This window comes from Zingiber officinale, chromosome 5A, assembly GCF_018446385.1.
Source record: "Zingiber officinale cultivar Zhangliang chromosome 5A, Zo_v1.1, whole genome shotgun sequence".
Lineage (NCBI taxonomy): Eukaryota > Viridiplantae > Streptophyta > Magnoliopsida > Zingiberales > Zingiberaceae > Zingiber > Zingiber officinale.
In genome coordinates, this window is record NC_055994.1 from 10,408,952 (window position 1) to 10,424,927 (window position 15,976).

Sequence of the window (15,976 nt, forward strand, 5' to 3'; positions counted from 1 at the left end):
ATAATACTATTAATGGCATGTTTTTAATGTGCGCTGTTAATAGCATAAATATGCACGTCGTTAATAATACTATTAATGGCATGTTTTTAATGTGCGCTGTTAATAGCATAAATATGCACGCCGTTAATAATACTATTAATGGCATGTTTTTAATGTGCGCTGTTAATAGCATGCTGCGGAAAAGTAATTTTGTTGTAGTGAATATTCATTAATAAAACTCTTTTTTTTCAATATACTAAATAAATAATAAAATAAAACAAAATAAACAAATAAATTTAAATTATCAAGCTCAATAACCAATCAACAATCAAATAAACTTGAATTGAGAGCTCGATAACATCTAAACGAACCAAACTCAAGTCAAGCTTGAATTGAGAGCTTGATAGCCCCCAGGATATAGTGCAGACGATGTGCGTATGACATCTCTCACGTAATGGTCAGAGGTCGATTCTTAGGAACTGACGACCTGAGGTTTACCCCACCATGCGCCTAACGTTTTCGTACCTACATTTTATCTCCCTCCATATCCGTGGGGTCGGCACTAGGGGGCCGTTAATGTAGCGGATCTATATTTTTTTAATTGAGAGTTTGATAACATCTAAATAAGCTAAGCTTCAAATAAGCTCAATCCCATAAAAAATAAACAAAGTCAAGTTTGAACAATCATTTCAAAAACTTGATCCATTTTAAGATTGGCTCAGTTATCTTATCTCGGCTCGGCTCGGCTCGACTCGGCTTAACTTGGCTCGTTCACAGCCCTACTAGTGAGTGCGTGGATAATAGTTGTAAAGGTCCAGAGGCTAAATTTTGATAGGAAATTTCATCACATTTTGTTGTACCTCCACTCATGCACTTAGCAATTTAGATTCCTGTATTAATTTTATGAAGATATTATTATAATAGTTTTATTTTAAAAAAATAAATAATACAAGTGACCAAGATGTTGGATTTTAGACGCTAAAATCTTGAATAAAGACAATGATTGGAAAGGGCGTAATGGTGTGATTTATTGTAAGCTTTATTTATTTTTACCATTTATTTTGATTAAAATTGTAATAAGGCCTTCAAATATATTAAAATATGGATATTAGGAAATTAACTTAAAATATCATACGGCTTGCAAATACTCGAACAAAAGTTATTTGGCTTAGCTAATTATAAATAAAAGCATCATTCTTAGTCTCTAATATTTTGTTCAGTTTACTATGATAATAATAATAAAAGTACAATTCATATTACTTAAAATGTTTTTTTCATGAAAGATCTAAGTACATCGAGATAATTTATTACTTTATTTTTTATTTTTATCAAGACAAATAATTAGATATGCGTCATATTTATGGTATAAAACAAATTGTTAATCTCTTTTACGGATATAATTCACATTAAAAAAAGGATATAATCAAATAGGGTTGACAGAGCTAGCTCATAGGCTAATGAGAGCAATCAAAATATTTTCAAATGGTTTGTTGCCCCTTTTCACAAAAAATCCTTGTCAAATTTGTACAAATAATTTCGTTCAGTTTACTATGATAATAATAATAAAAGTGCAATTCATATTACTTAAAAATTTTTTTTCATGAAAGAACTAGGCGCATTTTGTTACTTTATTTGCTATTTTTATCAAAATAAATAATTAGATATGCCTCATATTTCTTCTACAAAACAAACTATTGATTTTTTTTTTAAGGGATATAATTCACATAAAAAAAGGATATAATCAAATAGGACTGACAGAGCTAGCTCATAGGCTAGTGAGAGCAATCAAAATATTTTCAAATTATTTGCTGTCACTTTTCACAAAAAATTCTTGCCAAATTTATACAGATAATTATATTCTGATTTATCCACTGGAAAAATTAAAAAGCTCAAATGAGTCATCATCCAATAACCAACTATCAATAAAGAATGTTTATATTAAAAAAACATTTTGTTAGCGAAAACAAAGGACACTTTTAAAAGCAAACTCTATGTCCAATGGGAATTTCACAAAAACATAGTGCCTTTAGCAGATAAGCAATTGATTCTACAAGATTCTTCTATTAATATTTACCCTAGGGGCAACTCTTTCGAACAAAACATACTATTAGAGGAAAGCAATCTCAAAGACTCCGAGGTTGGAAGACCTCTAGAGTCAAGTGAGACATTAGATATTTTAAACAGCTTCTGAATGGCATAAGCTGGACACTGTATGCTCAGTAGATTTCAAATTCATTGATAAAAAAACCAGTATACACCATCTAAAATTGAATGCCATGTACACAGAAATAGAACAAATAAATAACACCAATGGCATTCAAAAGGTTATGCTAGTAGCTGGGATCTTATTATCAAGTCAATACTTGCACGAGAAAATTTGAAAAAGGCTAGGGGGAGAAATTTCATAGAGTTGATGTATGAAATGTTTTGCAATTAAAATAGGTTGCTGACTTAATGTTAATGCTGATGTCGGCTTACAATGGAATGTCAAGTGTAAAGACAAAAGAAAAAAAAACAAGAGTGTAAAGGCAATGGATTAAATATCCATATGTAACATATCTGGAATCTCAAACAGTACCTTTGATATGTATGTACCAAGAGTCCTATGAACAACACTACACTTAAGCATATAAAAACACCAATATTCGCTGACCTATAAATTGCAATGACGAATTCAAGTTAGACAACAAGACATCAGTACCGGACTGCTGGTTGAACTCATTTACTGTCTATGCAATCTCATAAATTAACACTTTGCAAATCAGTAATGTTTTACTGGCTTGGAATATAAAGAAAATTGTGAAATGAAAAGCTTCCTTAAAGAGGACAACTTCCTAACTATTAGCTACGGAGAAAAGGTCTTTACACTTCAATTTAAATTTCAGTATCAAATGTTCCAAATTATTCCCGTATTCTTATTCATTTCAGTTTTCTCATTTTACCTGTTATATAAAAGATCATGAGGGTACTTTCTGATCTATGAGGAAAATATAAGATTTTCTCTAGATTTCAAAATTCAAATCTGTGATTACTAAATAGAAGTGAACATTAGATTCCATATGTGGGGAAATGCTTTTATCCAACCTGGTATATGAAATATGTGATATTTTTGAATTAAATCACCAGTATCTATTAGTCCTTAACCAAGTTTCACTGTTCTTGGAGCTAATGCATCTTAGATGCTTCCAGCAAAGGCAAATTTCTGCATGTAATAACAGTGGAATTCCATAAAATATCTCTAGTTTTCCATAAAGCTGCAATTTTCTTGGATCTCATATATATCTGAATGTTGTGGACATATTTTTTTTTCCCAAAATCTTATCTTCTAAACAATAATTAATATAAATAATTGTATATACGACCCAAACATTACATAGATCATAGTCTACTATGATCTACGTCTCCTATGGTGGCGGGGCATGAATAGAAAGTTAAAAACAAACAATTACTGAACACCATAAAGAGCTTTGGTCGGCTAAACAGGGAAGAATAAGAGAAGAGCAGGGCAGAGAGCGTTGAGATATGTCTATCAGAAATCAAGTGATCTACCTTAGGCCAAACATTTATTAAAACAGAAAACATTCAAATAATGGAAAAGAGTGGAGAATTTATGAAGGCTAATGTAGGCTTAATTAAATCACTCCACAACAATACTATTACTTCATCTATTTTTAAACCGAAGTTTATTGTCATATATTAGTTGATTATTAGTAATCATCAAAATAACCAATAACAAAGTTTATCATCAAAATTCAACTAGTGACCTTGTGAAAGTTGGATGGTAGCATATCAAAAGGAAAAAAATGCATCACCGGTGATTTTAGTTTGCGAATGATAATAAAAAAACGTTAATTAGGTAATATAGTAAACAGAGAGCAGATCTCTCACTCTGTTTCTCGCCTATAATATAAATATAATAATTATTATGACTACAGTGATTAGTTCTTAATTAGGTCTGGCCAAGAAGCCAAGAGTCAATTTCAAGCCAAGTCCCGATCAAGATCTTCCGTGACCGTGAGCAAACTCTTCTAAGCAAACTCTTCTATACTCCATCAGAGCTCCCAATCTGGGAATGGCGAGTAATTCCTGAACTATAATCCTGCACGCCTTCAAAACAAGGTACTGTGTTTTCTTCTATGATATTGCTCTTTCATCTTTATCAACAAGCAATAACTATCTCAGCAGCTAGCTAGAGGGTAGGGAAAGCTAGCTACAGGGTCTCCGCAAGGATAAATCCCGATTCAAACTTTCTACAAAACTAAATATACTGTTAATGGCTCTTCTCTTTCGTTGACCTGCTCTCCTTTGATCACCCTCTTTCGTCGATCGATTTTTCTGCTCTCCTGTGCTCTCCTCTGTTCTGCTCAACTTTCTCATTAATGCTTCTAGCGTGCGTGTTGTTGTTCTCGTGGGGCCCGACGTTAGCCACACTTCGTTGCTTTCCTAGCTCCTTCCCTCTCTCGAGCACAACCATAAATACGTAATTGCTACTCTCTTCTTCATCCGGGGTGATGTCGGATGTGTGGGAGTCCAAGAACGGGGTGATGCGGATTGTGGAGATGGAGAACCTTGGTGGTCGTCGGCCCCAGCAGCTGCTGGTCTACCTGCAAACTGAGGAGCTGATAACCTCACACCAAATGCTAGAGGATAGGCTAAGGGATGATGGGTGGGTGCACTACCCCGAGATGCCGCCGGAACTCATCGAGTACCACAGGGGTCCCGATGACAATTACCTCATCTCCCTCCCAGGGGACTTCTCTAGTTTCTCACTAATAATATCAATAGAACAATTATTATTTCTACAGTGTACAATTGTCAGTTCTTAGTTCTTGCCAAGAAGTCAATTACGATCAATTTCTAAGTCCCGAGCAAGTTTTTCCGTGCGACTGTGAGCAAACTCTTTTGTACTCCATCAGAGCTCCCAATCTGGGAATGGCGAGTAATTCTTGAAATATAATCCTGCACGCCTTCAAAACAAGGTACTGCGTTTTCTTCTATGATGTTGCTCTTTCATCTTTATCAACAAGCAATAGTTATATCAGCAGCTAGCTAGAGGTTAGGGAAAGCTAGCTACAGGGTCTCTGCAAGGATAAATCCTGATTCGAACTTCCTACAAAATTAAATATACTGTTAATGGTTCTTCTCTTTCGTCGACCTGCTCACCCTCTTTTGTCGATCGCTTCTTCTGCTCTCCTGTGCTCTCCTCTGCTCTGCTCAACTTTCTCATTAATGTTTCTAGCGTGCGTGTTGTTGTTCTCGTGGGGCCCGATGTTAGCCACACTTCGTTGCTTTCCTTGCTCCCTCCCTCCCTCGACCACAACCATAAATACGTAACAAACGGAAACACTTCTCGGCGCTAGCTAGTTGCTACTCCCTTTTTCATCCTATGTGATGTCGGATGTATGGGAGTTCAAAACGGAGTTATGCGGATTGTGGAGTTGGAGAACCTCGGTGGTCGTCGGCCCTAGCAGCTGTTGGTCTACCTGCAAACTAAGGAGCTGATAACCTTACATCAAAATCTAGAGGATAGGCTAGGGGATGAGGGTGGGTGCAATACCCCGAGATGCCGCCGGAACTCATCGAGTACCACAGGGGTCCCGATGACAATTACCTCATCTCCCTCCCTATGGACTTCTCCAGTTTTTCGCTAATAATATCAATATAACAATTATTATTACTACAGTGTACAGTTGTTAGTTCTTAGTTCATGCCAAGAAGTCAATTAGGGTCAATTTCTAAGTTCCAAGCAAGCACTTCCGTGCGACTGTGAGCAAACTCTTTTGTACTCCATCAGAGCACCCAATCTGGGAATGGCGAGTAATTCCTAGACTATTATCCTACACGCATTCAAAACAAGGTACTGTGTTTTCTTCTATGATGTTGCTCTTTTATCTTTATCAGCAAGTAATAGTTATCTCAGCAACTAGCTAGAGGGTAGGGAATGCTAGCTACAGGATCTCCGCAAGGATAAATCTCGATTCGAACTTCCTACAAAACTAAATATATTGTTAATGACTCTTCTCTTTCGTCAACCTCCTCACCCCTGCCCATCCTCTTTCGTCGATCGCTTCTTCTGCTCTCCTGTGCTCTCCTCTGCTAAGCTCTGCTAAACTTTTGCATTAATGCTTCTTGCGTGCGTGTTGTTTTTCACGTGGGGCCCGACATTAGCCACACTACGTTGCTTTCCTAGCTCCCTCCCTCCCTCGAGCACAACTATAAAAAACACCTCCCAACGCTAGCTAGTTGCTACTCTCTTCCTCATCCGGGGTGATGTCGGATGTGTGGGAGTTCAAGAACGGGGTGATGCGGATTGTGGAGATGGAGAACCTCGGTGGTCGTCGTGACCAGCAGCTGTTGGTCTACCTGCAAACTGAGGAGCTGATTACCTCACACCAAATGCTAGAGGATAGGCTAAGGTTTGAGGGGTGGGTGCACTACCCCGAGATGCCGTCGGAACTCATCCAGTACTACAGGGGTCCCGATGACAATTACCTCATCTCCCTCCCTAGGGACTTATCCAGTTTCTCGCTAATAATATCAATATAACAATTATTATTCCTATAGTGGACAGTTGTCAGTTCTTAGTTCTTGCCAAGAAGTCAATTAGGGTCAATTTCTATGTCCCGAGCAAGCTATTCCATGCGACTGTGAATAAACTCTTCCGTACTCCATCATAGGTCTCAATCTGGGAATGACAAGTAATTCCTGGAATATAATCCTGCACGCCTTCAAAACAAGGTACTGTGTTTTCTTCTATGATGTTGCTCTTTCATCTTTATCAGCAAGTAATAGCTATCTCAGCAGCTAGCTAGAGGGTAGGGAAAGCTAGCTACAGGGTCTCTGCAAGGATAAACCCCGATTCTAACTTCCTACAAAACTAAATATACTGTTAATGGCTCTTCTCTTTCGTCGACCTGCTCTCCTCTGGTTACCCTCTTTCGTCGATCGCTTCTTCTGCTCTCCTGAGGTCTCCTCTGCTCTGCTCAACTTTCTCATTAATGCTTCTAGCGTGTGTGTTGTTGTTCTCGTGGAGCCCGACATTAGCCACACTTCGTTGCTTTCCTAGCTCCCTCCCTCCCTCGACCACAACTATAAATACGTAACAAACTGAAACACCTCCCGGTGCTAGCTAGTTGCTACTCTCTTCTTCATCCGAGGTGATGTCGGATGTGTGGGAGTTCAAGAACGGGGTGATGCGGATTGTGGAGATGGAGAACCTCAGTGGTCGTCGGCCCCAGCAGCTGCTGGTTTACCTGCAAACTGAGGAGCTGATAACCTCACACCAAATGATAGAGGATAGGCTATGAGATGAGGGGTGGGTGCACTACCCCGAGATGCCGCCGGAACTCATCGAGTACCACAGGGGTCTCGATGACAATTACCTCATCTCCCTCACTAGGGACTTCTCCAGTTTCACGCTAATAATATCAATATAACATTTATTATTACTACAATGTACAGTTGTCAGTTCTTAGTTCTCGCCAAGAAGTCAATTAAGGTTAATTTCTAAGTCCCGAGCAAGCTCTACCATGGGACTATGAGCAAACTCTTCTGTACTCCATAAGAGCTCTCAATCTGGTAATGACGAGTAATTCTTGGACTATAATCCTGCACGCCTTCAAAACAAGGTACTGTGTTTTCTTCTATGATGTTGCTCTTTCATCTTTATCAGCAAGCAATAACTATATCAACAGCAAGCTAGAGGGTAGGGAATGCTAGCTACATGGTCTCCGCAAGGATAAATCCCGATTCGAACTTACTACAAAACTAAATATACTGTTAATGGCTCTTCTCTTTCGTCGACCTAGTCTCCTCTACTCACCCTCTTTCGTCGATCGCTTCTTCTGCTCTCCTGTGCTCTTCTTTGCTTTGCTCAACTTTCTCATTAATGCTTCTGGCGTGCATGTTGTTGTTCTCGTGGGGCCCGACGTTAGCCACACTTTGTTGCTTTCCTAGCTCCCTCCCTCCCTCGACCACAACCATAAATACGTAACAAACTGAAACACCTCCCAGCGTTAGCTAGTTGCTACTCTCTTCTTCATCAGGGGTGATGTAGGATGTGTGGGAGTTCAAGAACGGGGTGATGCGGATTGTGGAGATGGAGAACCTCGGTGGTCGTCAGCCCAAGTAGCTGCTGGTCTACCTGCAAACTGAGGAGCTGATAACCTCACACCAAATGCTAAAGGATAGGCTAAGGGATGAGGGGTGAGTGCACTACCCCGAGATGCCACCGGAACCCATCCAGTACCATAGGGGTCCCGATGACAATTATCTCATCTCCCTCCCCTGGGACTTCTCCAGTTTCTCGCTAATAATATCAATATAACAATTATTATTACTACATTGTACAGTTGCCAGTTCTTAGTTCTTGCCAATAAGTCAATTTCTAAGTCTCGAGCAAGCTCTTCCGTGCAACCGTGGGCAAACTCTTCTGTACTCCATCAAAGCTCCCAATCTGGGAATGGCGAGTAATTCCTGGACTATAATCCTGCACGCCTTCAAAATAAGATACTATATTTTCTTCTATTATGTTGCTCTTTCATCTTTATCAGCAAGCAATAGCTACCTCGGCAGCTAGCTAGAGGATAGAGAAAGCTAGCTACAGGGTCTCCGCAAGGATAAATCCCGATTCGAACTTCCTACAAAACTAAATATACTGCTAATGGCTCTTCTCTTTCGTCGACCTCCTCTCCTCTGCTCACCCTCTTTCGTCGATCGCTTCTTCTACTCTCATGTACTCTCCTCTGCTCAACTTTATCATTAATGCTTCTAGCGTGCGTGTTGTTGTTCTCGTGGGGCCCGACGTTAGCCACACTTCGTTGCTTTCCTAGCTTCCTCCCTCCCTCGAGCACAACCATAAATACGTAACAAACTGAAACACCTCCCGGCGCTAATTAGTTGCTACTCTCTTCTTCATCCGGGGAGATGTCGGATGTGTGGGAGTTCAAGAACGGGGTGATACGGATCGTGGAGATGGAGAACCTCGGTGGTCGTCGGCCCCAGCTGCTGCTGGTCTACCTGCAAACTGAGGAGCTGATAATCTCACACCAAATGCTAGAGGATAGGCTAAGGGATGAGGGGTGGGTGCACTACCCCGAGATGTCGCCGGAACTCATCGAGTACCACAGGGGTCCCGATGACAATTACCTCATCTCCCTCCCTAGGGACATCTCCAGTTTCTCGCTAATAATATCAATATAACAATTATTATTACTACAATGTACAGTTGTCAGTTCTTAGTTCTTGCCAAGAAGTCAATTAGGGTCAATTTCTAAGTCCCGAGCAAGCTCTATGTTCACCTTTCTAATTAACGCTTCTAGCGTGCTGCTCTCCTCTGTGCTCATCTTTCTAATTAACGCTTCTTGCGTGCTGCTCTCCTTTGCTACTCACCCCTCTGTTCACCTTTCTAATTAACGCTTCTAGTGTGTTGTTCTCCCTCTGCTCACCTTTCTAATTAACGCTGCTGCTCTCCCTCTGCTCACCTTTCTAATTAAGGCTTCTAGCGTGCTGCTCTCCCTCTGCTCATCTTTCTAATTAACGTTTCTAACGTGCTGCTCTCCTTTACTGCTCACCTTTCTAATTAACGCTTCTAGAGTGCTGCTCTCCCTCTGCTCACCTTTCTAATTAAGACTTCTAGCGTGCTGCTCTCCCTCTGATCACCTTTCTAATTAACGCTTCTAGCGTGCATGATGTTATCCTCGTGGGGTCAGACCTTTGGCTCGTTACGTTAGCTCCCTCCCTCGAGCACAACTATATATATAGGTAACAAACTTAAACACCTCCCGGCGCTAGCTAGTTGGTACTCTCTTCTTCATCCGGGATGATGTCGGAAGTGTGGGAGTTCAAGAACGGGGTGACGCGGAAGGTGGAGAATCCCGGTGGTCGTCGGGCCTTGAAGGTGCTAGTCTACCTGCCAACTACGGAGGTGATAACCTCCCACCAGATGCTACAGAATATGCTAAGGGAGGAGGTCGTGGATGCACTACCCCCGCATGCCACCGGAACTCATCCAGTATCACAAGGGTCCCCATTCCAATGACCTCATCTCCCTCCCCAGGGACTTCTCCAGATTGTCCACTGTCCACATGCACGACATTGTAGTCAAGTGCAGGAACGTCTTCGCGGTGCGCAAGGTTCTCTTTGATCTTAATCACTTGCTATGCAGCATCCTCAGTAGAAGTACGTACGTACGTTGGTTTTGTACGTATGTATCTCGTGCTCGTTAGAGCTTGATCCTTTAAGTTATCATGGCAATGTGTGTGAGAGAGAGAATATTTCTCTAGTACTCTCTTGTTGTATATCGATCCTAGTAGTTTGAGTGCTTTGTACAAATTTGTTTTCATTTATTATGTATATATATGAAGATGATTGCTTAGCTTCAATGGATGGTACGTACGTATTGCTTTATATATAAAAAATACCAAAAATTATAGACACGATTTTTTTTTAAAAAAATAAAAATAGTAAGGGAAATTACACAAAATAGGAAGTTATGGTCGCCTGCTCCTCCTGCTCCCTTCGCTGCTGAAGGCAAGTGTGGAGCTTGTGGTAGGTGACGTCGAAGACTAGCAAGTCGTTGTCCGATCGCTGCACCAGCTTCTTCGCGCGCGGGGCAGCCGAGGGAGGCGCTCGCTGTGGGTGCACCGGAAATAAGCTCTGCAACAAGACAAGATCAAGAGTTTATCGAAATGGCATGCAGTTTAATTCGTTCGACAAAATTCAATCTCTTTATGATTAGAGAAGAGTGTCTGACCTTGGATATTTGGCTCTCTTTCTGTCCGTACTTTAACACCTTCGACTCCCCAGCCATTGAGCTCAGCCTCACTTTGCGCGTCCTCAAGTGCAGCGCCTTCCTGCAAATTAAACCCCAACAGCATTCATCACCGGTCAGCTTCGTGCCCGAGCGGCCAATGCGTGTTTGCGACGTACGTACGTAACGTACTTACCTTCTCTTGGACGTCTCGCTGCTCGGAGGCCGATCGCTAGCAATGAGAATCGAGTTCTGGATGGAGGACATGAGCCTGGGTGCTAGAGCCCTGCAAAGGTCGAGATCATGCAGGTGTGACTCCAGTCTCCAGCTGCTTGATTAGCTCGAGGTCCTGGTTGAGCTCGGCCAGAAGAACGGCAGCGCGGGCATTGGCCTCCATGGGGAACCGATCGAGCAGGTAAGGTCCGATCGGAGAGAGATCAGGAGGCGAAGGAGTTATAGAAGGATGAAAAAGACAGCACGTGAGAATTCAAAGGCGGGAGAATTTTGTCAGTAAGGGGAACCGAGTTGCCGTGGAGGAGGGAGGATGAATCTGCTCTACATTGAGAAAAACAATGGCAAAAGGTGAAACCCTCGCCCTCAGGGCCCACTGCGTACTTGCCACCGAGCTACCGTGATTTACCTCCCTCATGATGACCCTGAAAGTTGCTGGAGATGGACAAGAATTTAGACATGCAGTTGGAAGACATCTTTTTTTAAAATAAATAAATAAATAAATAAAGACATTTTATTTATTTATTTATTTATTTTCTAAATCAATATTCATCCGTGCTTCATCCTATTATGCAATCATTTATAATTATTCGCCCCTACCAATTGAGATGGTTGATATCCACGTGGCTGCTCTAATAGAAGTTAGAGTAAAAAATATTTTATCAAGTAGTTGACCTTTTTCATACACAGGTAGTTAACTTTTTTTCAAGGTCAATATACTAAGATAAATATCTTTCATAAGTTATTTTTTTAAAAAGAGTACGAGGACACTTAAGAGGTGATCGTTTTACCTTTTAATTCAATCATTTATAATCATTCAATTGTATATTCGGCTTAATTTATGAATTTATAGGATACATTTGTAAAAGTTATAAAATCATAATTGTCGATAGTAAATATTATAGTAATTATTTTATAGTGTAAAATTCTTATAATGTGGATAAATTAAGTATGCGTTCTAGTAATTAGAGTTTATAAAATTTATAGTATCTACGTATAAATTTATAATTATTACAAGGTACTCAATCAATTAACATTTAAGGGGAGTATAATAATAATAAAAATAATAATAATAATAATAATAATATATGAATGAATAATAAAATAACTATAATTTTATGAATGATAATCTGAATGTTTCCTAATGTCATAGCCTCAGAACTCGATAGATCTACTTAAGAAAATTAGATAGATAGATTGTTTATTATAAATACTTTTTAATTTGTGATTAATTTTGATTTATTTTTATTAATCGGCAATACTGGATGTCAATTTTTTTTTTAAACGACGACCTTTCTACTTTCTTCTAATAAAGTTTGATCTAGTGCTTGGGGTTGGATACAGCATGACTCGTTGGATCATACTCGTTCACCACAAGACGCAGAAGGATGACACACGATCTCAGAGAATATTAAATATCGTTGTGGGCCCAATCACGATTAATCAGCAGTTGTGGTGTGATGGAATGACAGCCACATGGAGGAGAAGCGTTGGGACATTGTTCATACTCAGGACGTGGGGGCCTATGATCTCATGATTAAAAGGTTTAGGATTTAATTCTCTGATTGTTATGATCTGATTTTAACATCTTTGTCATACATTTTCAATTATGTATCTATATTTATCTTCTTCCATATTCGTAGGACCAATTCTAAAGGATTATTGATGTGCAGACAAGATTCTCTGATCCACACTTTACATACTAAAGGATGGAGCATAAATATTTATTGATTGATTTAAATCGATCACATCTATTTAACAGATGGGATCCATACAAATCAATCAATTAGTATATTGGTTTATTTTCTTAATCATAAAATATGATCTAGAAGATCTACTCTTATTGATGTGGCGATTCCATTTTTATTTTTATTTTGGATTGATCAGGTCAAAATCAATTTAGAGCCAGAACTCTGCGATAAGGACAGACTTTAAAAAATCACATAAATTGTAAAATAAAAAAAAATAACAAATATAATTTAAATAAAAGTTAATGGATTTAGTAGTTATATTTTATATTATTCATATAAATTAGACTATTATATGTTATTCATCTGGTTTTCCTTTTTTCTATATTTTCGGCAATTTACTAGCCCTGTATAATATAATGGTACAAAATCACCTTTTGTTTCTTAGGGCATCGTCTCCAATATAAAATTTATAAGAGGTTTGTAAAATTTAAAAAGTTAAATAAAAAGTCTAGATGAGGTTTGAGATTTGTAGTTTAAGAACAATAGTAAAAACATAAATTTATTTTTTTGTCTCGAATTTAATGTAATATGCATGAAATCATGCAACACATACTATGAATGAGATCGTACAAAAATTTATTTAGAGCTTTAATCATTAAAGATATTTTAATAAACTTTCATATGATTTATGTGATATATTGAAATCATGAAAAAAATATATTTAGATCCCTAACTATTGGAGATGTCTGCTTTTGTAACATATTGTCTAGGTTCAAAACGACACAAAGTGGGACCCATACCACAAAGAGTCAAAGAGGATTGATGCCAACAAAAATGATTTTCACAGCACACAAAAACTTTTGTAGGCAAGTGATGTACCGTAGATTTTCACGCACACACGAGCACACAAAAACAAACTACTAATCTACTTGAACTTCTTATAAACTGATATTTACATCGACATCAAACAAAGGCATTACTTAAACAAACAGAGCCTACAGGAAACATCGCAAAAGGTGTACTGGTTTAAGTTCTTGTTCCCTAGGTTCATCTCGCCTTTTATCCGGCCGAGCGTATAATGGGGTGTACAGAAAAATGGAGCTATATTCTAAAAGGTTCGATCGACACCTTAAGTTGATTGTCCGTTTAATAATCTGTTATAAGCTTCCACGTCTGCTTCGAACGTCGAGATGGAGATGACAACAAAATCATAGTGATGGCAAAGCACCTCTTTGTGCATTCTCGGTACTCTCCTCTGAATAGTCAACCTCTGACAGGAAGATTTTGAAAAAATATCACTAAGTGCCCAAGGTACAAAGGAAAGCATAAACTTCCGGACAACCCTAGTAAAAGAGGTGAGCAGACAAAAATTAGACTTGGATCTAATCAATCGAATATACCTCCTTCGACTAGATTTGAATGAAAGGTTAGTGATATGTGATGTAACGAGCTGACCTAGGGGATGACATGGAAGTCAAACTTGTAGGGTTCGGAGCGCAGCGGAAGACATATATTGATCATGGATCTTTTCGTGGTGCATATAGTATTACACAAAAAATAATATAAAACATACCTCGAGTCCTCGATAGATGTGAATGATATCACAGACAGATAGGCCAATAAGACAGATAAGAGTCTCACGTGTGACTCCTCTAGCGGTATCCACGCGCACTAGATCACGAACTTGACACGATCCATTAGGTGCTAGCCACTTGGATCGACAAAGTCTTGGAAGCACTACCGATCACTTCCGGTGGAAGACAAAGTTGACGAAGGAGAAACGGAGAGAATAAAATCCTTGCATTGATTCTTTCCGAGGATGGCTATTTATAGCTTCCAAGGAATACGAAGAGTTAAGCTTTCAATTAATTCATCATTTATGATCTTCATTAATAAGGAAGATGAAAAGTTATAGGCTCCATAAATTCTTCATTTATAACCTTCATTATGATAACTCTTCAAATTCTTCATTAATTATCATTATGATGACTCTTCGAATTCTCCATTAATCATCATGATTATGGCTATTCGAATTCTCTCTTCTTTGTATCAAATAAATTCATATTTGATCTTGATTTCGACTAGCTTCCGATACCATTGTTCATGTCTACGTGCTATGCGTGCGACCCTCTAGGTTTTATACACGAAGGCAGTGTAAATCCATACACAGACTAAGGTAACCGTCTAGCAACAGTTTTTAGCCACCCAACGCGATAAAATTAATATCAGTCATAAACTGTAAACCACTATGAATCGATTACTGTGTAATTCAATCTCTTCATCTAAAGCCTACATCCCAATTAATTCGATACATTATGCATCATTACCAAATTAATTGTTTTACTTGATTTCCAAGATATAATAGACTCCTCTTGAATGATAAATCATTCCTCCCATGGCCATGGATTTTGAGTAACTAATATCTCTATCAAGCGGCCAGGATGTTAACTCCTAATCCAAGAGAGCGATGAATCCTCTATTGACTCAATACTATTCTCTCTACGTTTTGTCATACACCCAACTACCGTATTAATCACAATCCAATTAAAGACTGCTTTTAACGGGTTCAAAGCACATAACTCCACGCATAGAATAAATGAAGGTCTCAAGTCAAAAGATTAGTTACACTCGTTCATAAGAGGAATAACCAATGATGCTTAATATGTGGTCTCCTCTTGAGCGGGTCGTGTCTAGTGTACCTCTAAACTCAAGGCACCCCCAAGTACAACTTGGATATCCATCCCTTCGGTCTATCTTGACCTAGTCATACTCAGCGTTGATCTAGATATCCATGTCCCCTCTAGATATCTATCCGATCAAGGACTGTTTTCAGATTAATATACCCATTAATCTGTGAGACTTTATCATTAATCATATACGTACAGAAAAGTAAATAATTAATGATAAATTCTTGCCTTTATTAAATAATTATCCACAAAATACATAAGGAGTGTCTTGACACATAAGTGCATACACTAACAAAACTCAAAAGGATGTGGTGGTCAAATTCAAAGGAGGAGGTCATGCCCTATCCCGCTTTGTTTTTCGCCCAGTGTTAAGGCTCACCCAGCTTTGTTATTCACCCACTTCTTGGAATTTTGTAGGATCCTCATGAAAAACAATTACCTTTCTATAAAAGTCACTTGTGCTCTAATATTCACCTACACTCAAAATCATATTATGAGGCAATAAATTAATTAAAATGCTCGTTACCTCCTTATACGCCTTCGGTTGCTCCATTTACTCCTTATACCTTCTTATCCGTCGGAGTTTCGAATGACTCTCTAATGTCATCCAATGGTTCCACTCCATTTGGAATCACGTC